Consider the following 27,463-nt stretch of genomic DNA (forward strand, 5'->3'; position numbering starts at 1 on the left):
TTGTGGGCAGATACTTGCAAGCTGCTGAGCTACGAATTGCTGAGAGGTGCTGGGTTCTCAGAGAGCAGTGGAGCAGAAATACCAAATGGGTAAATGTTTGTGGGAGGAAGGTAAACTTGTTAGTGATGAGTGCTTATCATGAGCTGGGTGATGAGGGCAGCTAGCGTATGTCATTGAAAACATCATTTCTGTTCTCTGCAATTTAGATACGTATCTTAGCTAAGTGCACTAGAGCCTTAATTCAGATTCAGTTGTGTTCTGCTTTGTATTGCTTTGTGCTGTGGAAGGATAGATGTTTTCCAATGAACTAGAATGAACAAATGTGGTTGCAAACAGCTAGCAGATGCTGGAAGCTGGAAGTGAGCAAGAATCAGCTTGAGGGGTCTGTCCCTGGGGAGGGAGCCAGCTCTCCCTGGAATTGGGAAGGAGCTATGGAAGTTTTCCTTGAAGAGCTATTGCCCTTTTATTTGTTTGTTTATTTTAAAAGAGAGTCCACATAACACGTGCTTGTTGCTTGGCAGCCTAGGTAAGATGGCTAACCTGAACATTGTGGTAGCATGGCATTTGACTAGAGCTTATTTAGTGCAAAAGGAGAAAGAAAGAGAGGCTAATTATCAACATCATGCTTGCTAGCTGTTAAAACTAATCTGTAGCAACAGAGGAGGGTACTAGCTAATGGCATCCTTGCTATATTTTTAAGATAGGATGTGTTAAGTCTAAGAGTACATTGGTATCATATTTTTATTGATGAGAAGGTGGGGAAAGTTATTCTTGCAGCAGGATCTAATAAGAGCCAAGTTTCTGTGCTAGCATTTTGTTTATGGGCAAAAATTCATGTTATGTTTTCTGCAGTGTAATTGCAATTACTTGGGTCCTTACTAATGGATTAAAAACCAAACTAAAACAAACATTGTGTAACTCTCCAGGGGAAAACATATCAGTGGTCTTGTATTGAATCTATACTGAAACAGTACAAGCTGCCCTGCTTTGACTTGTAGTAGTAGCTGATGTTAGATTGTTCAGCAAGTTTTTACTGCTATTTTATTGTAGTTCTGAGGTCCTGATCCCAGTGCAGTTTAACACCATCTGTAACAGTAGCCTGATCCAAATTGATCTGTGACCTCCAGATGACTTTCATCATCTCGTCTGTGCTCTCTTAAAACTAGTGAGTAGCTTCCAGATCAAAATTAACAAGAGTTAGGCCTCTCAGCATGACCAGTTACTGGTAGATTAGCACTGTACAAGCCAATAAAAAGGTATAGTCTGAGTCTGTCTGCACCCTGCTGTAAGTTCTGTTCCTTGTGGAGTAGTAATGAGGCCCAGTGATGGGATATAACTACATCTCTGAGTCACTGCTTTGAGGCCCATGCAATGTTTCTGGCCAAATTTCTGCACACACTCAGCATTCCTGAAGAATGATTCCTTTTCATAAAGTTCAGTTAGAACATATGTTGTCTAAAGGTATAAGATGTTGAAAATGTTGTCTTGGCAATGGAATACAAAATCATTGGTCTGTTAATCCATGCAGAAAGCAAGTAGGCTGGCATATAGATTGTCACAGTATGTAATTTGATTTCAGTGTGTATGATTAGAAATGTATAATTGAATGTTTTCAGAGTTCACAATCACGCGTTCAGCCAAGGCTAGCAACTAGGCTCTATACTATATTAATTGCCAGAAGCTGTGGAAAGAATTTGCTCACTGATTGCATAAACTAATAAAATAGATGTTCTTGTAGTTTGGATTTGTCTTGTGTAAAGTTCCAAATTTGTTCATTGCCATCTCATAACCCCAGGATTAGGCCAAATAGTTTTAAGGAGTCACAATTGAATTAAAAACCACAGGAAAAACAGATTTGATATTTTTGTCTGTGATCACAACCATATTATTGTTCAGGTTCAGTGAACACGTGTGTATTCAATCTATTTATTTTTAATTAATGTGTACATCTCTTATAATATACTTGTGGAGGAAAACAAAATATCCAAAATACTACTCCTGCCTTTTTTATTTTATGTGCTATCTCTTAGTGATTCTTATTAGTATGGAAAATGTGTGACAGAGCTGTCATCACAGTGTCTTGAGCAAAGATGAGATATTACGGCAGCAACAGCACACGTGTGATAAAGTGTGCTTATTAAAAGAGCAGATTTTGTGAAAATGGGGAAAAAAAACATTGTGTTTGTAGATGCCTGTTCTGTATTTAGCAGATCTGAGTAATGCCAGTCTCTCATTCTGTCCTCACAAAGGTTACCATTTCCCTGGTTACACTGATTAAAGTGTAAGACATTTCTGAAGAATTTGGGAAACTATCGGTATTTTTTTTTCTAAGAAATCATAATAATTTAAAAAAATCAAACAAAGTACATATTCCACTCCCTAACCCAAAGAAAAGCTGGTCAAAGACAGCAGTGATTTAGTTTTCATTATTTATGTGCCATAGTCATATCTGCATAGAAATCCAAAAACAGGTAGATAGGATTTAACAATAGAACTGACACTACTGCTGATGTTAGGTTACAAGGGCAATGCTAGGTAGTGAGCCATCAGCTTATATTAGTGAGAGTTTGCATTATTTCCACTGCTGTCAAAACAATTCATGTAACCCATGCCCTTGGTGTCAATAAGGAAGTGTAAAAAATAACACTGTAGGTTAGCTGAATTTTTCCTTCCTGATAGTGGGGTCATTCTGATGTTGGACATTCCTAGGATTTTGAGGTGACAGATAGATTTAAGGCTCATTGCAGTTGGTTAGTACTGGGATCCTCTGATCTGCTAATGGGACTAAAGTAGCTCTTAGTAGTTTTAGGCGTCAGGAGACTGTATTCTTCTCTTCCTTCCTGTTACTTTGGTCCTATACTGAGAAGATTAAGCTACAAAAATGAGTACTAAAGACAGAAGCTTTGAATATGTGGTGTATAGTGGTCAGGATTGGATTTCATTTCGTACAGATGCAATAGCTCTGACTTACAAGAACACTGGCTAATGTAGAGTTCTATTAAGGAACGGTAAAATTGGGTGTCTACGTAGTTAATTTGACCTCAGGTTCATTCCTTCTCTAATGCTAGTGCCCATCTGAGGCTTTTCTTCATTTGGAAGAAAGAAAAAGCAGTAGAGTTACCTTTTGGAGATCTTTTCTTCTTTTTTATTTTTTGTTTAGATTGGCTTCATTTCACAGTACTCCAGTATCAGGCTGCCTGTTGTTTCTAGAAAAAAATTGAAACTTTATTATGTTTCCTCTTTACATCTCTCTCCATATTTAATGTTATTTTTGGAAACTGAAGAAAAATCCAAGCCCAAAGAAAATACAGTTTGTGCTTCTATGAGGCAGTTTTCTCATTCCTTATTTTATTTTTAATTGTGTACTATTGATAAAATAGATTGTGTAAAGGAGAGAAGAAACATAAGTCTCTAAAATCTGGTACTAGTATTTAAGCTGCAGCTATTTTCAGCAAGATTATTACATGTCATTCTGCAGCTAGAAAAGGAACCAAACACAGAAACAAAGAAACTGAATTAGGAGTAGTTAAGTAAGATATTGGTGAAAGACGCAAGGATTTTAGAGTGAGTATTGTGGAACAAAAGCATTGAACAAACTCAAGAGTTGGGAAAATGGAAAGTAAGTAAATCTTTGGAGTGTTCCAAAGAGTTGTCAGTTTATCATTTTTGCTATCAAAAATAAAACATCTGTGGGCAGGAAGCAGTAACTTAAGATGAAATCCTAGACTTCTTGATCTCCAGTGGTCTTTACCACTGACTTCAGTGGATTCAAGATCTTAACTGTGTTCCTATAGAGTTTTTTCCTAGATAAGTTTAAAATACATGGATGTGGATTATCACTAACATAACATACTGTCAAGTCACTCTCTTTTGCCTAGTTATTGATAAACATTTCCCTTATGTGCCAGTGGCTGTTGTACAATTGATGGTGTTTTTGGTGGTCTCACAGAGGTTCTCTGATGTTTTGCCGTGGAGTCTGGCCAGGAATTATAACTTTCCAGACAATGCCAATCTTAGGTGTTAGCTTGGGAGATCTCAGACTAAACAAAGGCATTTAATCTTTTGAGCATAATTACTACATAGAGTAGGTTTTCACTCTCTATAAACATAAAAGATTTTTAAAGTACCACTGTGGTGCCCTTTAAAAATAGTTGAGTCTGAATTAGATGAGGCAACAAATACTTCTTAAATGTAGAACTCCTTAATGCAGGAATCTTGGAAGTGTTCATGGACTAGCCTAAAGGCAAAGATTTCAGAATATTGCCAGAGGAGGAGGTGATGCATACTGAAAAGAATCCATTATACAATAAGCTGCCAGAAAATGAGAAGAAATATGCCCTGTACACTGATGGGTCTTACTGCATTGTGGGAAACTGTCAGAGGTAAAAAGCTGCTGTGTGAAGTCCTGCACAATGAATTGCAGAAGTCACGGAATGGGAAGGTGAATCAAGTGAATTTGCAGAAGTGAAGGCCATCCAGTAGGCTTTAGATATTGCTGAATGAGAGAAATGATCAGTGCTCTACCTCTGCACTGACTCCTGGATAGCAGCAAATGCACTGTGGGGGTGGTTGTAGCAATGGAAGAAGAACTGGCAGCACAGAGACCAACTCATATGGGCCTCCGCATTGTGGAAAGATATTGCTGTCTAGGTAGAGAAAATGGGTGTGAAGTACATCATGTAGATCCCCACGTACTCAAGATTTGTGCCACTGCAGATTGTAAAAACAGCCAGCAGGTGGGTTAGGCTGCTAAGATTGGTGAGCTCATCACACTTCAGGCCCTGAAGGAAGAGATGCAACGTATAGATGGGCTCAGGTTCGAGGAGTGGACTTGACCATGGGCACTATTGCACAGGTTATCCACGAATGCGAAACACGCGCAGCAATTAAACAAGCCAAGTAGATAAAGACTCTTGGAAATGGAAGACAATGGCTGAAATATAAATACTGAGGGGCCTGGTGGGTTGATTATATCACACTCCAGGGTGTTTAGCAGTTTGCTGGGTTGAACTACCACAGTCTTGTGCTTTCCTTTTTCCTTGTGGCTTCACTGAGACAAGTTTTCACAATGCAAAAATACCCTTTGGATGGTAACAAATCATTTTTTAGTGGAGATGAGTCTAAATCAGTAATACCACCATTCTGTAAGATGTAGCCTTGCTCTCATGAGCTTCAAGGAGTGCTGAAATGCAGTGGCTTATTAAGGGCGCTTTGATCTGCTTGTCTTATTAAATTTGTGGCAGTGTGCGATCCTTTAAAAGGAGCTAAAAGGGCATGTCTTTGCTACTTCAGGAGAGAGGTGTCATCTTAGTCAGTACTAAGAGACTGCTTTCAAGATAAACTTTCAGCATTTGTTCCGTAAAAGAATTCCTTTGACACAATCATTTCTGTATAAAACAAACAAAATCTCTAACCACTAAGAGTGGGCTTATCGTTAGCCAGATAAAGCATTTTCTTTGTGTGTGTAAGTAGTAAACTACAAGAAGAGTAATAAGAGTTTATTCAGCACTACAGGGATCATTTTCAGAAAGTTATGATGTAATTCAGAAGTGGAAAGACTGACCTTAAATTTCAGCACCAGCAATTTCTGGCAGTGTCATGAAGAGTTTTGATGAAAACAAACCTATAGAAACAACCAATAAAGAGATTTTTTTTTTTTTTTTTTGTGGACAAACAGATTTTAATGCTCTTATGGATATTTAAGAGACTGATTGGAAACAATTTCTAGTCACAAGTGAAAATGAACAGTATTCAATTTTGGATCCTAGTTGAAGTCTACAAAACTTAATTGAAATGCTGTTTTGGAATTTGATTATAGTCAGTGCCAAAGATAACTGAAAATAAAACCAACAAGGTTTTCTTGCCTTTGCTCCCATACAGTGTGTGCAATTCAATGCTATATTTGGATCTTACAATCCAAATATATCCAGAAATCTTTTCTAGCGTTCTCTCAACTTTTAAATCTTCTGTTTTACCCAGTGCACGTGCTCTGATCTCAATATTAATTTGTAGATAAACTGATTCAGCTGAAGCTTACTTGACACCCTGAGTACTCTAGGCAGTGAGGCACTGTTGCAGTGGATTGGAAATCTCAGCAAAGGTTTGAGTGTGGAGGGTTTTCTGTTTTTGTTTTTTTTTTTGTTCCCACCCCTATGAATGCAGAGCACTCATCTGCACCACTTGGCTAATTATGGATTGTACTGTGATTAAAAGGATCGAGAAGGAGAAATTGGAAAGGAAATGAAGCTTAAAAACAAGAAGAGCAAAAAGCCTCTAGGGTTCCTTGGCAACAGGGATTTACAGAGTTTTGTAGTGTGAGATTGCTCTTTGAGAATTTGCCCAAAAAGCAGAATCAGTGCTTTGCTTTCCACTTTGGGGCATAGGAAAGGAAAGTAATTTCAATAGCCCCAGGTATGATGTGGAATGGAAGACTGGTTGAGATGCTCTCTAGGGATCATATGCTTCAGCCTTCTGCCTTCTGCCTTTGGTTTCTCGGGTGATCCTCTAGGAATGCATTCACCTTTTAATTAAATGTTCTATTATATTTTGTATTGCTTATTCTGTATTTTTTTTCATCTCTTGCAATTTTGTTCTAAAACCTTACACTCAGGTCAGATTAACCAACCTGTAATGTCATGCTTGGCTAACCTTCTACTCCCACCTAAGTCCTCAGAGATAAGTTCTAACGTGATGTTCTTTACTCAGTGGTTCAGCTCTTTGCATTGTGGATAAAATATGAAATCCATACTCATTTTACTTTCCATGACTGGAGCCAGAAGAAAATATTTTAATTGTTTAATGTTGTTTCTGCGTAATAATTTCCATTTCCAGGTACTTACTAGATATTCAGTCTTAGTTATTGTGTTTCACTCACTCTCATGGCTAGGTATCCACTGGGTCTTGGAGCTGACCTTTGAGTAACTTTTTGCCCATCTTCCACCAATGGCTCTACGAGCCCACTGGAAGCAGAGTGATCTTCTGTGAGGTGGATGTGGATATTCCCAACACTGAGTTCAAGCAAATCCCTTGTCACTTGTTAAAAACAAACAGAGAAACCTGATTCTGCTGTACTTATTTGCCTGTTTGTGCTGAACATTATTCCACATCAGCCTCTCACATCAGCCTTGAAAACATGAGCACTTGTGTGCTCTTACAGAAGAGCCAGGGGAAAAAAATGGATTTCTAACACACAAAATTTACATTTCCAATTTAGGATTTGATTTATATATCGAGATGCATTTTAACATCAAGATCAAACCGGACATGTATCTTGGGCTATAAAAATTAATCTGCTTCCTGTCAAGCAATAGAAATAGGCAGCTGGGTTTTCAGGAGTGTTTGAAGGGTTTGCTTGCAGCCTTTTGCTTAACTGTCCAGGGAGAAGCTGTGCTCTTCCAACTCTACATGCACAAAAGTCCTTCGTGTTTCTCTGAGGCTCCTCCACAAACCCTTCCGTTACAAATGACAGTGTGATTACAAGAGTTGAGAAGAAAAAGTAATGAGACACTTGAACTCAGAGATATAACTGATGTTTTTCCTAGCCAGTGACATTGCAAAAACGCCTCCATATATAAATTGTCTTGGTACACACTGTACGTACCTCCTTGTGCTCTGGATAGCAAAGACAGTCTTTGACTGCACTGCTGAATTCTGACCTAAATTGAAACTTCATATGCATAGGGACAGTGCCACATTCAGCTTGAGTTCATGTGACTGTGTAGCATAATGGGTTGCTATGGTAGAAACTGTGGTGATGACAGGCCGTGTGACGTCAGACTCATGTAAGATGGTTTTAGCAAAATGAAGAAAATGTATTGAGAGAAATATTAGGTAGATATTTTGGATGAATAATGCTTTTTATACTTAATGAAAGGAAATACTGTGCTACCTGCTTACTTCTGTTTGGCCAGTGAATCCAGACTGGATGGGGCTCATCTGAACATCTGGTCAATTGTTCTGATCAGTGTGCTCAAAAAAATGAGATTTAATTGATAGAAAAGCATTACCATTTCACTCCGTGTAGGCAGTTTTTAAACTTCCAAAGATGAAGCTGAATCACAGATGCTCCTGTGTTGTATCTATGTCTCGTATCTATGTCCAGAGAGATGTGCTCAGCTCCAAATGTTATCCAACTCAAAACTTAACTTTCCTATTACTACTCCTCAGAGAATTATGAGCTAAAATGTTCATTGTGTCCTGGGACTTGTAGAAGTTCATTGAATTTATTGGATTCACCCTAAGCTTTAACGTGTGTTGAGATGTAAGGAAGGAGTATTTGCCAGTCTTATATCTGCTTTTCAACACCTTTAATAAGTCTTATGTTTATGATGTGATCTGCTGCCTGATTGTTCATGCACTAGAAATTATTTTAAATATACCATGCTGTACAGAATAGGTACACTTCCTCGCAGTTCATTTGATTATATTTATAAACAAGGGTTTTGTAAATTTTTGGGGTAATATTTTTCATTCCATACATATGTATGTAAAAGTAGAGAGAGAGAGAGGGAGATTTCAGTAAATGAAAGCAATTATCATTTTTAGTTCAGAGGAATGAAGGTGCTAGAATATATTAATAAATAATCAAGCTACAACATAGAGCAGCTTAGAAATACACTAAGTATTTACTACAGTGCTTGTTGATAGGACACCGTGACATTTACATGAGTTCTTTTATATTTTAATTTGGCTTGTTGCCTTTATTTGCAGTTGTGCTGTTTTCTATAGAGGATGCAAAAATGTTCCTTGTGCCCTGGCAATGGTTCATTTATAAAATAATAAATTAGCAGGCATAAAGTAGGTTTGTGCACAGAAAAGCAATAAATCTGCTAGTTGCCTGAAGAGGGGCTTCGGTATTTTTACTGTGTTAAACACAGCGTATCAAGTACTGCAAACCCTGCAGTTGTTGCATCTATTTATCATGTATTTATCATAAGTAATCTGAATTATAGTGGTATATGTTATCACAGTCTTTGCTATTCTCACAGAAATGCTGCATGGCCACTTTAGTAAGGATGGCTGACACGTAACCAGGTGTACCACTATTCTTCCTTTTGGGATTTTCTTGTAGGATTGCATACGCTGACTTTCCCTTTTGTTCCAGTAGCTCAGTGCTTACATTGCTGCTGAATACAGATTTCACTGATTTTTGTTTGTGGTTTTATGAGCCCTACACATGCTGGTCTTATGCCTCCTGAAGCCCTACTGATAGCAAACAACTGTGAGCACAGACTGGGAAATAAAAGTGCATAGATGAGATTGCTGACTTGGCTATCATACAGTCACTCAGCAGAAATTGGTTATGAAATTGCTTGATCTTGAGAATAAGGAAGGTAATTGGCATAAACGAAATGGAGAATGGGCGGTACAACGTTTGAAAAAGATTTATTATAATTGTCATTCATCAGTTAATCTCTTTTCCTGATAATTGCTCTTAAGTGTTTTTTTTTCTCATTTTGTTTCTAAAGGGAAGAAAAAAGCCTTGTGCTTATTTTGTTTACAGCGTTTGCAAGTTCTCTGTCATGTGAACTCTCAGACTGCTGGGCTGAGAGAAATGGCTGCAGGTCTCCTTTAGCACTTGAGGTTATGGCCTTCCATTCCTCACATCTTATTGTTGATGTCATTTTCATCCCAGAGAAATGATTTTCAGCCCATTCTTTCAGCTTTACTTCTGTGTGGTTTTTTGTTTTTGTTTTTTTGAAGCTTTTCCCAGATGTTTTTTTCTCAACTCTGCTGCATGCTGGTTGAGGAATAATATTTTATATCCACGCTGCATAGACAGCTGCTGTTGCCTCTTCTCAATAACAATTTTGAAGCACAAGAACACCTGTGGTGCTGTGGTTTAGCAAGTGCTAGGCAAATAACTGATGCTTCTCAGTGTTTGCCCCATGTTCTTTCACAGACTCTGTGGTCTTCATGTTGACTTAGGGGTCATGTTGACTTAGGGGATTAGGGGAAAGGGTTTACTGGGACTTGTGATCTTCTCAGACACATCACTGGGAGGAACAAGGTATATTTTCTTGTATTCTAAAAGGCTTTTCTACATTGCTCTTTTTTGACTGTTTTGCATTTTTACACCGTGTTCCAATTTACTGTATAGAACGTATTTCACTTGTTAGATAATTGCTCTGTTTTCTATTACCCCTACAACCAGTTTTGTTCAGCTCACAGCTTAGCATTTTTTTTATCTGCCCACTGGTGAGTTGTTTATAGCCTTGGAGTTTCTAATGTCAGCCTGATCGCCCCATGACTGTATTTCTTACACGGCAGGATTTATTTATTTTTAATAAGAATCATAGGCAGCCTTTTTTGGAAAGTCTACAATGTCTTCATCTAGATGGTGATGTGGCCTTTGCAGAGCAGCTGCTGGAATGAGCCCCTAAATCTTCTAGTTCTTGGCCTTCCCAGACCTGCTCCAAATGCTTTTAGTGGACAAGCAGCGTACAGAAAACTGTAGAATAATACAGGCAGGACCTAAAATCTACTTTTCTACTCATGTCAGTGATGGCAGCTTTAAAAATAAAAAAGTCATATCTATATTCTTTCTGTGTCAAAACAAAACCATCCTCTTTCCCTCCATCTGCAACACCAAAAATGCCCTCGGTAGAATTCTAGCACTTAGAATTCTAGGGTTGAATAAGGGGAGAATTAAGCTATTAAATGGACAGATGAGTTTTCTATTCTATAAAAATAATCAGCTAAGTGCAGGATATTGTGCCAACCTCCACCTGTTGAAATATCAGTTGCATTTCCCTCCACTGCTTTCTCTACCTTTAGCCCCCCTCCCAGCTTAATTTGCTGGACATACACATCCTGGGCTGCTGACTTTGGAGTCTGAAAAGCTGGTTGGTGCCAGCTGAGGTTCAGTGCCCAGGTGCATAGGGGACAATTATGTGTTTTGGTTTGTGACGCAGAGGAGATGACCTGCTCCAGCACACTGGTCTGTGCAAGACATCTTTCTGCCAGCTTGGCCCTATGCAACCAACAGTATCAGCTGCAGTTGCTGCAGGCAGTTTTTGAAACTGGTCCGGCATTCAGTATGCCTTACTCTGTCCTTGTCTTGTGGTTTGCTACTGTCACGGTCTCTTTTTGCACCATCTTCTTTATTTTCTAGCATCAGTTATTCTTTTACTATCTCTGTGTAACCAATGTTCTTTTCCTCAGTCTGATCCACTCAAGAGACTTAATTTACAGTGCTGAGAAGAGTAAGAAGAAGTTAAGAAGATTAAGAGAATGAAAACGAAGATCCATCAATGCTGTCTTGATCAGGATTTAGATAACGCTGTTGGAAATGCAAGTGAGACCATCCAATGAATTATGTATTCTTTCCATACAACCATGTCTCCTCTGTTCTGAGAAGAGTCAGTGGAAGAACTGCAGGTTCTTTCTGCCCTTTTAGGAACTTTGCTTCATTTAAAGAAACTTGGAAGTAGAGGTACTTTTTGGTTTATCTGTTTACTTCTCATCTTCCATATGATTATGGGGAGCAGAGTTGCAAGCATCTGCAACAGTGAATGCTGTGTCAAATACAAATGTTACAATCCATCCTGCCTTTGATGAGTAAAATAAATGTTTGGGTTATTTTTCTATTCAGTAAGCATTATATCGCACTTTCAGGACTTGGTAAATAGCATTGCCTGCCAAACCTCGCACCTTAAAATTTTTGGAAACTATAACATTACTCTGAAAAGTCAGTGTGTTCGGTTTTGTGCATCATCAGAGTGTTTTGGGGGCAGCAGAATTCATTCTTGTTTGTAGATTGCAATGTTTCAAATTTGTCCTCTGAATTTTATTTCAAAGGCATTTAATGTAAAGGGCAAAATTGTCTCTGATCACTAGGGTTTCACGTAGATTCCAGTAGAGAACACTTCCTTACCTTTTAGGTCTCCTCTTCAGAAGTTTGACCTGTTGTTTACATTTTCTGAGTTGTTATTCCTTAGTTTTTAGCACCTTTCCTATAAATCCATTTGAACCCACTGGCAGTACTTTGAGGAAATGAACAATTCCAGGTAAGCATGTGTCATAGCAAACGTTAGCTTGAATTTTCCTTTTCTATTAAAAGAATACAAAGCAGAAAAGATGAGTGCTGCTGAAGCTTGGCCCTGTGTTGACAATTTTTTTATGAATTCCAGTATTAAAAGCTGAATATCACAACCAAACCATTCCTATTGCCTCAGAGGAAAGGGCGTTAGGAAAGCGTCTCATAGTGAAAGCAGTCCCCTTAGCAAGATTAGGTGAAGGTATAAATGTCCCAGGCAATTTGTGAGAGTCAATCCCTTAGGTGCTGTTATGAGGGCTGCAAATAAAGGCAGCTTCTGAAAATTCACTATTTGCTAGTAAGTCAGTGAGAAATCTCTGCTACGTGCAAAGAAGCAAACACTTTGTATGGAGGTCAAAATGAGAACCTGGCTCTTGGTTTAGTTAATTTTCTATTTCTGCTTGTTTCAGCAGCACATGTAGACACCATTTCGCAAGTGGAAGATGCAATTAAAACTTGTAAATGATGCATAAGAACGTCTTGTAGCATATACTGCACTACTGCAATTATCATGATTCATTGACCACTGGGTTCAACCTACAAATCAATGTCTTCCCATGGACAACAGTGAGCTCTGCCTCATCAAAATAGAAGGGAAAACACCTTCCAGTCTCTGACTTGAATCCAGAAGCCTTATACGTTAAATCACTTTAGTTATACTTCTGTACACATGCTTGCACTTGTAAGTACCATTTCCAATCATAACACTGATATATCTTTCTGTTCAAGAGTGGAATTGTGCTAAAAAATAATGTCTAAGTTGAAAATGGTTGCACATATATACAATATTTCACATCAAATGATTTCAAACTACCAAACCTTCCTGGATTTTTCCCTCTTGCACAGCATTTTTCCTGTTGACATCTTTCCCTTACTGTTCAGATCATTCTATTGTTGTTTTTTTTATCTCAATATGTTTGTTTTTATTTATTGCTGCTTCTTTTTTTTTTTTTTTAAGCATACATTAAGTACTCTTTTCTACCTTCTTAGGTCTGGAAGACATTACTGAAATCAGATGTTTCACTGGGAATAGATGTGAAGAATGGGGCTTCTAGGTGAACATTTTTGTTTTCTGTACCAAAGTTCTTATTTTCCCCATAAGATCTGACATGAGATTCACTGTTAGCAATCATAATTGTATGAACCAGTGGGTCTTCAATCTGAAGTACAGAAATGTCAAACTATCTTTTTTGTTCAGGGCTAGTAATCAAGTTCCAGGTTGCATTTATTTAATAAGAGATTTTTTTTCTTTTCATATTTTCCTTCTCTAATATTAAAAATAAACTACTTTTAGTAAAGCAAACAGAGAGTAGGCGAAGCTTGTGTGATTTGGTAATTTATCAAGTGTGGCTGCCAGGGAATGAGACATAAGGCTTTCATCAGCTGCTTAAAAAATGTATGTTTGCTTTCATAATGGAGTTGGAGTGTAGGTGAGTGCATGAGGTAGAGTCCTAGCTTATCTCTTTACATAGAAAATGTTCTTAAGAAAACATGCTGATATGTGCACAATCATAATTAGTAATGATGGCAATTTTTGAAAGAGGGGAAAAAGTCAAATGTAACTGAAAGGACTGCATTTTTCTCCTGTTCTGTAGAAAGCATTATCTCAGACCTAAGCTATTAAGAAAAGACAACAAAAAATTAGCAGAAGCTAGAATCCAAAGTGGCTTGAGGGAACAGCTTTTGTTTAGCACTTTCTTTCCAGTTCAAATATGAAAATGCTAGACCTTGGTGCATTGCTAATACAGATCAATCTAGCTCCATTCCTTCTCTGTGGACTACGTCAAATTTGTACCATGGGAGAGTCTGAGTGGATACAAGCAGACTGTGTAAGTGTGACAGCAGGAGCTCTTGTGTCAGTGATCATACTGGTGTAATTCAGTTTAGCAAATGCAACTCTGATGTGCAATGTGGAAGTGGCAGAGAAGTCATTCAAACTATTTCAAGAAGTAAAGTTATTTTCTGAAAATGCAAGTTCTCATAATTAACTCTCATAGTTATGGGATATGTATACATAGGGATACGTATTGGTCTGGGCACATCTGTGCTGGATAACAGTGGAACAGTTCTAAAACATCAAGTTAATGGAATAACAGTATACTTCTACAGCAGCTGCACAGAATACTAATACTCTTCTTGCTGCTGTTTATTCCCTGCAATTCACCTTCCATTATACATAGGGCTCTTATTTTGCACGTAGCTATCTGTGCATGGAACTGCATTTAAGTAGTTCTTTACACTGCACTACAGAAATTGGGAGCAAATAACAGTATGTTTGAGATTGTACTGAACTTGGCATTTACAGACATTGTTATGCTCTATATAACTTTTTCAGCGGTGTGCCATGAAAGTTTTTGTACAAGGCACAACATCACTATTTCTCTTCTGTTCAGTTGATAATCTGTAGTGAAGCAGCACTTTCAATGGCACAAAGCTCTTCCAGTTTTCTGTAGATTGCATGAAACTTGCCTCTACGTGACATCCTCTGACACTCAAACAGGGTTTTGGGTGGGAATTCTGAGAGAAGAGTTAAGGAGAGTATATTTTATTGTGGCAGATGTCAAGAAAACCATTTTCCCATTGAGTATAAGGACCTAATTTATCTGAGTCTCTTCAGAAGAATTCCGAATTGAAAAACACAGTACTAAGGATCACTTTGTTTATAAAAAACTAAGTCTTATTTTTGGTCTGTTTTTTTTTTCTTCAAAGTTTTTAGATTCTACTGTAAAGCTTTTGAAAAGCAAAAGGCAGAACTGACGTTTCCATTACAGAAAGGTAAACTTTCTCTTCAGTGAAACCTTCACGTTTTCCATTTCACTTCTTTCAGTGTAAACAATAGATCAGATGTTAAGTCCTTAACTGAGACCTGTTGAAGTTATTCATGCCACAAATATTCATCCAATCGTAGGGGTTGGAAAGGACCTCTAGAGGTCATTGAGTTCAACCCCTTTTTTCACTTGAAACAAATTACAACCAAAGATTCTTTAGAGCATTAAACTTTCCATTTATGGTTCTTCTACAAAATTGGATCTGCAGGTCATAATGACACAGCATTAAATAGCGGATTATACTTACTGAAGTTAAGGAGATATGAAATGTTTTTGACATTTTCCAGAATAGCTGCGGTTGTGCTGTCTGAAAGATCAGATCTGGGTGGGAGCCACAGTGCCATAAGATGAGTAGGAAGAGATACAGTCACAGAGATCTTCTTTTGTGCAGGTTTAATAGTTTACAGAAAGTCTTTGACATCTAATGTGCTGATTTGGGAGTAGATGCCCGTTATTCCAATCCCAAGCAATGACTTTGTAGTTAATAATTCAGTGTTACTAACAGTGTAGGTCACTACATACACAAATTTGGTACTCCAGCTTTGTCACCTAAGGTACAACTTGCATTTGCAAGATGCTTTACTTTTATTTTGGAAGGCAGGTTCTTGAGACAAGGGAACACTTTACAGTAATCTTTGGTGACCATATTGATTAATACCACCTCTGTCATCTCCTACACCGTAGGAAGTTGGGATGAGGTTTCTTTACTGCTAGTCATCTTCTGTAAACTCAACACACAAAATAAACTTTGTTGCTAGTTAACTGGATTATCTGTTTTAATACTTATTACCATGTGTGTGTTTATGTGACTAGACAATTGCCTCTCCTTCTTTCTCATGCACTGCAGCATTGGTGTTCAGAACTGAGCACTGCAAGACTGGTAATTCAGAGCTGAAAGTGAACTCCCTGCAAATGTGTCTGCATGCTTTATCATGGCTGTTTCTGTACAGCACATGAGCTTTGCCATTCTGCTGTGAGCGCTGCCATCTCCCAGCACTGAGGCAAGTGGTGGCAGGAGCAGATGGCTCGCTGTGATGCTGCTGATCACGCAGGTAGCTTGATGCTGTCCAATATTGCCTCGTGCTGTGTAACCTGAGTCATTGGAACAGACTGGGAGAGGGTATTGCAGTATCTACAGTCTACAACTTGCACACGTAGGCACTTCGCTTCTTTCAAAACCAGAAGAACAAAAAACCAAAATCTCTCAATTATTCCTCATGTAACTAGAAATAAAGGCAAGTGTCGTTTGGAATGGAGGAGGGAAAAGACCATATAGTACTGCCCATAGAGGATAGGTGAGGGATTAGAAGCAGGAGAGCGATAGGAAGAAAGAGATTCTGACATGAACTCCTGTTATCTTAGCTTTGCTGCTGCTGAGCCATAGTCAATTTAAGAAATACACTGCAAATTTTGTGCCATAATATGTTGTAATTCTGCACAGGTCATTCTTATGGGAAGGTGAAACACTGCTCTGTACTAGTATCAAGTTTGCAGCTTGTTGTGTAAAAGGCATCAGCTGCATAGTATTTAATAGTATTTTAGGGGCATTGTCTAGTGGGCATGGTGGCTATGGGTTGACAATTGGATGGTTGATCTTAGTGGTCTGTTACAAATTGAATGATTTTGTGATTCTGTGATTCAATTCTATGATCTATTGGTAGAACTCAATCTATTTGCACTGAAGATCCACAGGCAGGTGGACCAACTCCTTTCCTCCCCACACACTTGCTCTTCAGAAACAGAATGATCATTAACTTGCTAAAGCTGTCATGACCCTGAGTATGACCTTGCTGCATGACCCCGTGTAAGTTGGCCCCTCCTGTTCAATATCTTTATTGATTACTTGAATGAGGGCATTGAATGTACCCTCAGTAAGGCTGCAGATGACACCAAGTTGGCAGGATGTGTTGGTCTGCCTGGGGGTAGCAAGGCTTTACAGAGGATCTGGACAGGCTGGATAGCTGGGCTGAGACCAATGGGATGAAGTTCAACAAGACCAAATGCCAGGTCCTGCACTTTGGACACAACAATACTACAGGCAAGGGAAGAGTGGCTGGAAGACTGTGTGGAAGAAACAGACCTGGGGGTGTTGGTTGATGCTCGGCTGAACATGAGCCAGCAGTGTGCACAGGTGAACATGATACGAGCATCTTGGCTTGTATCAACAATAATGCTGGCAGCAGGAGCAGGGAAGTGATTGTTCCTCTGTGCTCAGCACTGGTGAGGCTGTACTTTGAGTGCTGTGTTCTGTGTTGGGCCCCTCTCTGCAAGAAGGGCAGTGAGTTTTCTTTGCCAAAGAGTGGTCGGGTGCAGGAACGGGGCTGTCCAAGGAGGTGTTAAAGAAACGTTTAGATGTGGCACTAAGGGACGTGGTTTTGTGGTGAAATGCTGTTGATAGGTGGACAGTTGGACTGGATGATCTTGGAGGTCTTTTCCAGCTGTGGTGATTCTATGATTCTAAATTTTCCTGTGGTTCATTCTGTTCACCTGCACAGTCCTTTGTATGTTGCTTTTCTGAAGTTCTTTGAAACTTGTAAAATTATCAATTATTGGTGATTTTCTCTTGTAGAGCTTTTGAGTCTTGTTCTCTTTTTCTGTCAAAGAAAATTTTGAGAAAATAACCAAGTTTCTTCCTGCAAAGCTGGAATAGCACTTGCACTTTTTTAAGGTTGTGAAATATGCATCCTTCACTGTCACTTGATTCCTTTCTTTGTTGCCTACATCACATAGCAAGACAACAAATAAGAATGAAAAAGTGATTTGTTTTTAAAGTGTTGTTATTATACTTTGCTGGCTATGTTTACTAAGCCTTGAGAATGCCTCCCATTGTATATCCATATATATACATGTTTTTTTCCTTACAGAAAAAAAAATGAAAGCTGGGAGTTGGTGAGAAGAAATATTCCATGAGAAGTACTAGCTCTTGTTCGCAGATCTTGTTAGTATATTGAACTGACAAATGTGTTGAACTTTTGTACAGATTTCCTTGTTTAGGAACATATTTACTGACCTCTGTTCCATGTGTTCATGCAGTGAGGATCTCATGCCTTTCCTTCATCACACTAGTGGCAGACAGCTTCTTGGAAGGATAGGGAAAGGATGTTTCTAATTACTGTTTACTTCACGCCAGTGCTGCTTTCAAGTGCTGATAATGATGAAGTAATAGTTTTGAGCCTTCCTTTTGTTGACTGTGACCTTGTGTGTTTCTTTACTGCCTTGTGCAGTCAATTTATGGCCTTTAAAGATACAAAGGAAAACAAGAGCCTAGAATGCACTGTATTTTAAAGTCTCACGTTGCTCTAGGAACAGAGTAGAACAGTTTGTTGATGACTGACATTTACAATAAGCACCAATACACAAGTCTTAAAGTTCTCCCAGCTCAGAGTAGGTGTAAATGAGGGAGGCATGACAAATGTGAGTTAATTTAGTCTGTTGGCAACCTTCTATGATCTACATGAAAACTGTTATGAAATCTTCCAGTTGAATTTATATTAGAAAGTGGGGCTGTGGATGTAAATTTGGAGAGCCTGTGTATGGAAATTCAGGACCTGTGCATTCCTTTTTTAGCCATTGTACTATTTACGGGTTGCCCTTGGGAAGACTCTGAAAGTGAGTAATAATTGCTCACTGTTTCCATATAATGATAGGATGTTTAATCTCCTGCATTGCATGTTACGTCATTGTGGGAAATCTTTCAGAAAACCAGTATTATAGATGGAGTCAAGGTAGAGAGGGCACAAAACTGCGATTAACATATGTTGACTTAATTGTTCTGGAGTGATTAGGGGTTCAGATGGGAACTTCAGTCACTGCTGAGTGAAATGAAGTTAGATAAATAATAAAGTTTGTTCTGGAGATGAATAAAGCTTGCAAGATTGTATATTTAACCTCAAGATTTTCATTGTTTGATTAGGGGTAAGGTATTATGAACCTGTGGAGAAGAATAAGCTGGCTAGTGTGCTACCATTGTGGAACTCTGAGCTGTTTTTTAATAGAGGAAAACAGAAAACAAGTTTTTATCAGAGTGGAGGTTGCAGAGAGTTGTGGAGGATAGCAAGAGGCAATTTTATTGTGTTCCAGCTTAATGATGCAGTGCAGCAAAGGTAGTGCTGAATCAGAGCTACTCTGTAATCATTCATCGGGGTCAGGAGAAGAGTGTTCTTTGCAGTGGAAACATGCTGTGCCCGAGCTCCAGGGGGTGTTGCTGGCTGATATGTGAATGTTCTTCCAGGACAATGCTGCATAAGAAATGGCAAGAAGAGATAAACAATTTGCTGCTCTTGGCACTTGGGCTCCAGCTGAAAGGGATTGGAAAGACTATTTCATTGCACAGAGGTCTATCTTTCCACTGCAACTGTTTACCAGGCTGACAAATGCATGTAAATAAGGATGCTGAAGCAACATGTAGGTTATTCCCCTTTTCCAGGAATCCCAGACAGTACGTAATTCTGAGGAAGCATCTTAGTGCTCAGTACACTTCATGAAATGGCTATCTAAACTACGACTATATAAGCTGTGGCATCATGCCTCAATTATTTTTATCAGCATTAAGAGGAAAAAAAGCTAGAGTCACAAATCATATAAATTCAAGTGTAGTAGCAATAGCTACAAAATCTACACTGGGCCAAGTCTTATTCAGAGTTAAAAACAGCCCCCTCTGCCAAATCACTGTACAACTGGGAGTCACAGAGAGATATTCTGAAGATGGGATTTTAAAGTCCTTAGAGCAGGGTTGTAGAAAAAGGAGAGTATGTTGGTTCAAACAGATTGTTCTATCCAAATGTCTTTGCAAAGAGATTTGTGTGGGTGGTGATATCTAGCCTTAGAGATTCCTAAGGAACTCTCACTGAGGAAAAACAGAGTACTTTACCTGTTTTTAGTCTGAAGGAACCTGTCTCTAGTAAAACAATAGAGTTTGGCTCTCTGAAGAGTCACTTACAGATGTTGACCAGATGAACTAAGTAAACAATGCAACAAAGCAGAAACTAATGACTTGCTACTATTTACAGAAGAATGCATTCAGAAATTGTTTTCTCTTCGGTAAAATCTTTTCAAAGTTATGAAAGTTGTGTAGAAAGAAAAAAGGCTTGCTTGTGATTCAGTTGTGATTTGAAGGCTTATGCTACTCCAGAATACAGTGTTTGCGAGCTGCCTTCCTCACATTGTCATATGGCCAAAAATATGTACCTGGATCTCCCATTGCTCTGAAGAATGGGAACAGGGAACCTGGAGACATGTACGTGGGTGCTGCAGGCCATATCACTAATACTTCCCTGTGATGGGTCTGGGAAGCAGCAGCATAGTAGCATTATTGGTAAAAGTATTTATTTACCCCTTTTTACTATCTGCCAGTGTCTTAATATCCAGCAGCATTAAGAACAGAAATGCGTGATGAAGTTGACTTAAACACCATCTGGTAGGTAGTTTCTTGACTGCAAGACAGATATGCAGAAGTTCAAGCTTCCATGGCCATAAGGAATATTCAACAGAAGCGTAGTGAATAGCTCATTTAAATCCTTATGGCATCCTAAATATATGTGAGGGGAGAAGACTGAGGAAGTAGAATAGGCTAAATAGCAGCCTTCTATGCCCAATCTAAAATTCTTAAAATCAATTAAAAAGCATTTATAAGACTTCTTTTTCCCATGTCAGAATTGCAAGACTATACTGAAACTTGTCAGGAAGCAAGCTACAGGGCTCTGAATCAGATTCACCCAAGGAATAATAATAGCATGTGGGAACTCTGGAAATAAAAAACTATGGTAATTTAGCCCTCAGAGGAATAACAAAGAGAGAAGAGAGAGAGAAGGGGAAAAAAAGAAAAAAAAACCTAGAAAAAGAAGACATTTACCAATAGTTTTATATCCTTTGTACTGAGGGACAATTTTCCCAGGCAAACTCACACAAACGATACATTTATGCTTTACAAATTGTTCTGGAGACCATTGTCCCTTTAAAGGGAGATCCCATTCCGGGCATTTGCTTCCACATTAGTACTTCTTGTGCAAATGAAGAAATCTTTACTTTTTGTAGTGGAACCTGGGGAGTCTGTTTTGTAACAAGAACAAATGCAGGAGGGAATCCTTAATGCTCACCACACCAGTTGTTCCATATGGTGCTTTTTCTGTTACCAAAATACCTTTTTCTGAGTATCAGGAAGAGGCTGAGCTATCTGCTGAGCAGTGCTGGGAACAGAGACAGCCCAAAGGCAGGGTCATGTATGGCTGTGTCAGAGCCTGGAACACAGTTCTTGTGTAGTAGGTCTCTAATAGAACTTTAGATGGGTTAATTGGTACTTTCTGATTGACTTATCCCAGTGCCAGACAACAGTGATAAAGCCACTTTTCTCACAAGGGTACTTTAATGACTAATGCTTTCTGAAGTGTTTAGATATGAGAAAGGTGAGAAGTGTAGCAAAGAAAATAGATGCTTGCTGGTTTGAAATGCATTGTTTGCAGTCTGTGCTTATTTAGCTGTGGTAAATGAGCTGTAGCATATTATAGAGAAGACCTGAAACTAGATTTTTTACATTATTAAAGTTATGTGTTTCTGGCTTTTCCCCCTAACCTTCTAATATGCTGTTGTTATGGCAACAGTGTTTCTATCAAGAGATTCATATGAACTACTACACCCTTCTTGCACTTCTACCTGTGTTGGTAGTCTCAAGCTACTTAAGTGCGTCATTTCTTGAGTTGTTTTTTTCAACCAGAGGGAATTTCATTATAGATTTTGAGCAGAACTATCCCTCTTTCCCTACTCAAAGGGTGCTTTGACAAAAATCATCATTTCTGCAAAATCGTGCTTTTTTTTAAAAACATATCTTACAAGTTGCAATTCTGTATTTCCTCCTGAGTGTCCAAAGGGCTGGACAAACAGTTCTTGGCAGTAACTTTGAATTACCATGGATGGGTGAAACTGGCATTGACTTCACACATAACTTACTGCAAAGGAATGTATTTCATTTTGCTTCGTCATACACAGTTTGAGCTCCTGCATTCCTCTAATGGTAGCCTTTGAAGGGAGGAGGTGTCTTGCATCACATGCAGGTGTCTGTGCTACCTGCTGACCCCTCACAATAAACAATAACAGCAAAGTAGCACTGCAGCATAATAATGAAGTAGGCATGAGGATTCCTGAAAGGAATTGAAGGGACCCTTAGAGGCCACTTACTCCAGCTCCCCTGCAATGAACAGGGACACCTACAGCTAGATAGGAGGTTGCTCAGAGCACCCTCCAGCCTGACCTTGAATGTCTTCAGGGATGGGACATCCACCACCCCTCTGGGCAACCTGTTCCCCAGTGCCTCACCACCCTTAGTGTAAATCTCCCCTCTTTTATTGTGAAACCATTTCCCCGTGTACTGTCACAACATACCCCACTAAAGAGTCTGTCCTGTTCTTTCTTATAGCCCTCCTTTAGATACTGAAAGGTTGCTATCAGGTCTCCTGAAGCCTTCTATTCTCCAGGCAGAACAGTCCGTGCTCTCTCAATCTGTCCTCATAGGGAGGTGATCCATCCCTGGGTCACTTTTTTTGGCCCTCCTCTGCACACTCTCTAACAGGTCCATGTCTCTCCTGTACTGAGCACTCCTCATCTGGAGGCAGTGCTCCAGAGCAGAGGGGCAGATCTCCTCCTTCACCCTGCTGGCCACGCTGCTTTGTATGCAGCCCAGGATGTTGTTGGCTCTCTGGGCTGTGAGGGCACAGTGCTGGCTCATGTCCAGCTGCCATCCACCAGTACCTGCAAGTATTTTTTGGCTGAGTTGTGCTCTATGCTCTATCCTTACATCCTCCAGTTTGTACTGATAGTGGGAGTTGCCATAACCCACGTGCAAGACCTTGCCCTTAGATTTGTTGAACCTCATAAGATTCACTTGCTCAGCCAGTCTAGGTCTCTCTAGACAGCATCCTGTCCCTCAAGTGGTTTCACTGCACCACACAGCTTATTGGTGTCATTCACAAACTGCTGAGGTTGCCCTCAATCCCACTGTCATTGATGAAGGTGTTGCACAGGTCCTAGTTCTGACCCCTGAGGGACTCCTCTGATCACTGATCTCCATCTGGGCACCAGGCCATTGACCACCACTCTCTGGGTACAGTCTTGCTACCAGTTCCTCATCTGTTGAACAGTTCACTCATCAAATCCATATCTTTCCAATTTGGAGAGAAGAATGTTATGAGGGACTGTGTCAAAGGCCTTACTGAAGTCCAAATAAAGGACATCAGTGACTCTTCCCTTGTGGAGCAGGACCTGCCTGTGGTGAATCCATGCTGGTTATCGCATGTCACCTCTCTCTCTTCTATATGCCTTAGCATAACTTCCAGGAGGATCTGCTTCATGATCTCCCAGATCCCCAGCCTCCTCCTTGTCCTCGATCTGCTCTTGTGAATCTTACCCACTGCGTATCACTGATGAATGAAAGGTATAATTATTCAGAGGGGGAGAGTGATTTTTTATTATTATTTCAGAGTGATATTTCTCTAGTTGGATGTGTTAGCTCATGTTTCTTTATGAAGTACCTTCTGGGCAAATGTAGTAGAACCTTATGCATAGTTCTGTTGTTGAAGTGTTCAGTATATTCAGTTACTTTCCCTCCTTGTGTTTTGAATCTTGTGTTTTATTGCAGTGAACACACCAGTAACTTTATTTCCTTCCTGTAGAAATGACAAAGTTACTTTTCTGTAACTTTGAACTCTGCTTTGTGCTCCATCAGGTATTAGTAAAAACTTCTCATCATGGTGCTCTCAATACCTTAAATGGGAAAGACAGAAAGGGTGGAGAAGGGAAGGTAGGAGTTGATTTTTTTCTTCTTTTTTCTCAACCATCACTGGGCTGCTCCTAGCTGTACAGAAATGTCACCAGACAAATTCCATCTCCACACAATGATGCCCTTTTTGAACAGATATGAAGAAGCTACTTTACTGAGGATGCAGTGCATTCTGCTCACTTTCCACATCTTCTTTTTTTTTTTTTTTTTTTTTTTTTTTTTTTTTTTTGTGAGTTAAGCTAAACCTTGTTTCTACAAAAAGTGAGTGTAAAGATCATTACATACTGTAAAACTTTTTTTTTCTTAATGGTCTCCTTACCAGTTGCTCAGTGACTTCAGAAAGTCTTTGTGCTGTACAATAAGCAATTGCCAAAAAAAACCCCAACAAACCAGGACTTTTTTTAACCAATTAAATACAGTTCTTTCATCAGTGTTGACTCTGATAACTAACCCAGGCTGGTTTGCATTGCAAATTAATTTAATTTTCCGTGGATGGGCTATAAATGTATAACAAGCTATATTCTTCATAAGTAAATATTCTTTTGATTAAATCCATCTTCATTTGCTAATGCCCTAAAATACTTTGATGTTTATTCTTCTGAAAGGTTATAGACTAGGATTTCAGTCATGCTCCATTTTTTTTCAGTGGTTTTTATCTTCTTCTACAAAATCTTTTATTTTTCACTCATTAAAATAACTATCAAAACAGTTCCTGGAACTAACTAGGAAAAGCATCATCAAAGTGTCAAAGTTCATCATTTATTTGATCAAAAATGCTGTTGTGGTGGATTTTTGAATTAATTGGAACACTCTTTCAAAAGTTTTTTTTTTTTTTTTTAAGGTGAAAACTGAGATGAAGGTAATTCTGAGTTCTGAAAAGAGGGCTCTTTCACATTCTTGCATGTTGCTCCCAAGCCTCTCATTAGTGTGCTGTCAGTTTTATAGCCAGAAGGTAGCTTCCTCCCAAAAGGAAACTGTGGGAATTCTGTTTGAATCTACAGCACTCATTTTATAGCTAGTAATTATACAGATAAACTTTCATGGTAGGCAGTACAGATGACTTATGGGCTAATTGCCATCAGTTCTTAAAAAGTGTTTTAATTTTCTATTGCCTTCAGGACCTACTCTTTAAAAATTGGCCTAAGGAATGTGAACGCTCATGAATATGTTTCTTGACACTGCAGCATTCTTGTATGCCGTGTCACCTACATCTAGTGCTAGTAATATGAGGACTGCACAAATCAGTTTTTACTATCAGCATCTATTGCTATCTGACCCTGTGTGGTTCACCTCACATCTAGTGCTAATGTGCTACAGGCAGCCAAGTATCACAGTTATCCATGGCTGAAGGATGAGCATGCTTCTGTGTAAAAGACCACCAGAAGGCATAAAGGCTAAGAATATAATTCTTCTGATCTCAGAAAAAACTCATCCTGATTTACATCCATGTAATGAAGAAAAAACTCAGACTCTGAATGTCTTAGGAGACATTATCCAATTAGAGAAAAGGTCGGGTTTGCACATTTGCTGTCTATAACAGTATATCTCTTCCTCAGTTTCTGTTGGTCAGACTTGTGTGTGAAATGCAAATGAGTGTGTGGAGGAGTGAAAGAGAATGTCATTTCTTGGAGCAAATTTGAGCAGGAATAGAAAATTTCCTCGGAAAAAGTATTTAGAGCAAAATTTTCTGTTAGTCGCTTAGACCTATTATTGCTGTTCCAGCTGCCTTTCTCTCTTACTTACATCTCCCAGGCTTGTACATAATTGTTAAAGGAATAACGTTAGCATATTGGTGATGTCCTACTGAATAGACATTTAATTAGAATTAATCCATGTTTCCAAATGAGGAAGCAATGTTTGCACCATTTTCCTTTCCTGCATGGACATAACCATGCCAGTAATGGATGCGTTGTTATTAAGAGACAGTTGTGTCTGATGGTTTATCCACTGACAGCACAGGGGACACACCAGAAATTATTCGCTCTTCAAGTCCTCTTACAGAGAAACAGGTAGAACAATTTTCATATCCCAAACAATACAGTACTCCATCACAATCCTTTCCAGCTCAAGCACTTCACAGGGAAAGACATTAAGAGATTGAGTGTTGACACCTAGTTAGTTGTACCAATTATTATCTTTCTAAAAATAATCTGTACTGTGATTTATGTTGGTACAGCTGGTACAGTCTTGTAGAGAAACACACCATGTTTTCCAACTTAAGAAACTGGAAAGAGTAATAAAGTAAATAAAACTAGATTTTCTACAGCAGTGTAACTGAGGAGCTGTGAGGGAGACTCCTGAGAGAAAAGGTACAATGCTAGAAGGATGTCTCCTCTGCTACTAGCACTACCCAGTGTCTGTATGGTTGCACCCATGTGACAGAGATAACTGCTTTTTTTAATTTTGTTTCACTACCTCTTCCTGTTGTCTCACTGGTCACAGCAAACCTGTGTGGAGTCCTGAGTGAGGTGAGCCCTGTGTATGTGCAGTCTGTAATCTGACCAGGAAGAAAAGGCTGGCATATAATTAGGAATAGGTAAGTGCAAGTCTAAAGAAAAGTTTCTTGCTAGTAAGACTCATGTATGGTCTCGGATAATGCTGGAAAACAGCTTGATTTTTAGGTATCAGTTGAGCATAGACAAGACAATAATGTTGGAAGGAATCTTTTTTTCTGGGTAGCTGCAGTCCGTTAAAGGAGTTTCTTGCTTTATTATTTAAATTACCATGTGACAGTCAAGGTGTGAAGTAGCACTAGACAAAGTGCTCTAGCTGAAGCTGTGTACTGGCTTGGATACGTATGCTCAGTACAGTGCATTCCCTCAGAAATGTCCCTAGCCTAGCTGTATTCCTGGTATATTCTGATGGCATAATATTATCATTTCATGTACATAAACCAGCATGCTGTCCAAGTGCAAACTAGTACTACGCTGACACAGCCATTCCACTTCCTAAGGTCCTATGGCCTTTGTTTTTGCTTTGGTGCTGATGTTAAGGGGTGTTGTTAGCTTGTGGTGTACACCACTAGGAGCAATAGAACATTCCTATTTATGGCTGTTTTTTCCTTTTTCTGAGATCTGCTTGAGTTCATGTTTCTGTCTGCTAACATTTTTACTCCATTACTTATTCTTCATTGTTCTGCAGCTCCATGTTACATTCAAATTTGCTATATGTGGTCATTTTGCTTATGTTAGATACTATTGCTTTATTTGGTACACCTAAAACCAGCTTTGTTCAGGTCTTCATTTCTTTAACTGGCCATTGGTGAGTAGGTTATTACCGTGGAGTCTCTGGTGACAAGACTGTGCCCCATTTTTTATCAACCCATAGCTGTATATCTACATGACATCCTCTGTCTACACTTCTCTGATGACATATCAGGCTGTGTTTCTCTATGCTACACTGGTATGTCTGAGTCATAAAACCATGGCTACATCATATGGAGGTAAAACAGATTAGCCATAGACATCTAGTCTGTTAAGAGACTCAGTGTTACAGCTACACAAAACTAAATCTAAATTGCAGACAAGTCAAGCTAATTTCAGATAGAGCAAGGCTGGTAAGTCTCAGTTCTGGGTCCCTGAGAACTCGTACAAAGCTTATAGCATATTACTATAGCAGCAAAATCGTATCACAGGGCTAATTTGTTGGATACTGTTGTCATGAACATATCCTGCACAAATCCAACAGGTAAGCTGCAAAGTTTTCTTGCTCTAGTTGCTCTCTAGTTGCGATAAGACCAGATTTTTTTTAGTTCTTCTCTTGTGATGGCTGGCTATGTTAAACTAGGACAATTGTTCAAAGGTATTTTGACTATTGTATGTTCTTATAAAC

The 27,463-nt window shown here is 39.0% G+C and overlaps 1 long non-coding RNA gene across 4 annotated transcripts in view; it reads left to right on the forward strand.

Moving 5' to 3' along the window:
- LOC116235315 (uncharacterized) overlaps positions 1-27,463 on the forward strand; it is an 87,743-nt gene that overhangs the window by 26,897 nt on the left and 33,383 nt on the right. The gene's annotated exons all lie outside the window — the stretch shown is intronic.

The sequence above is a fragment of the Phasianus colchicus genome, chromosome 2 (genome assembly GCF_987193195.1).
Source record: "Phasianus colchicus chromosome 2, bPhaCol1.hap1.1, whole genome shotgun sequence".
Taxonomy (NCBI): Eukaryota; Metazoa; Chordata; class Aves; order Galliformes; family Phasianidae; genus Phasianus; species Phasianus colchicus.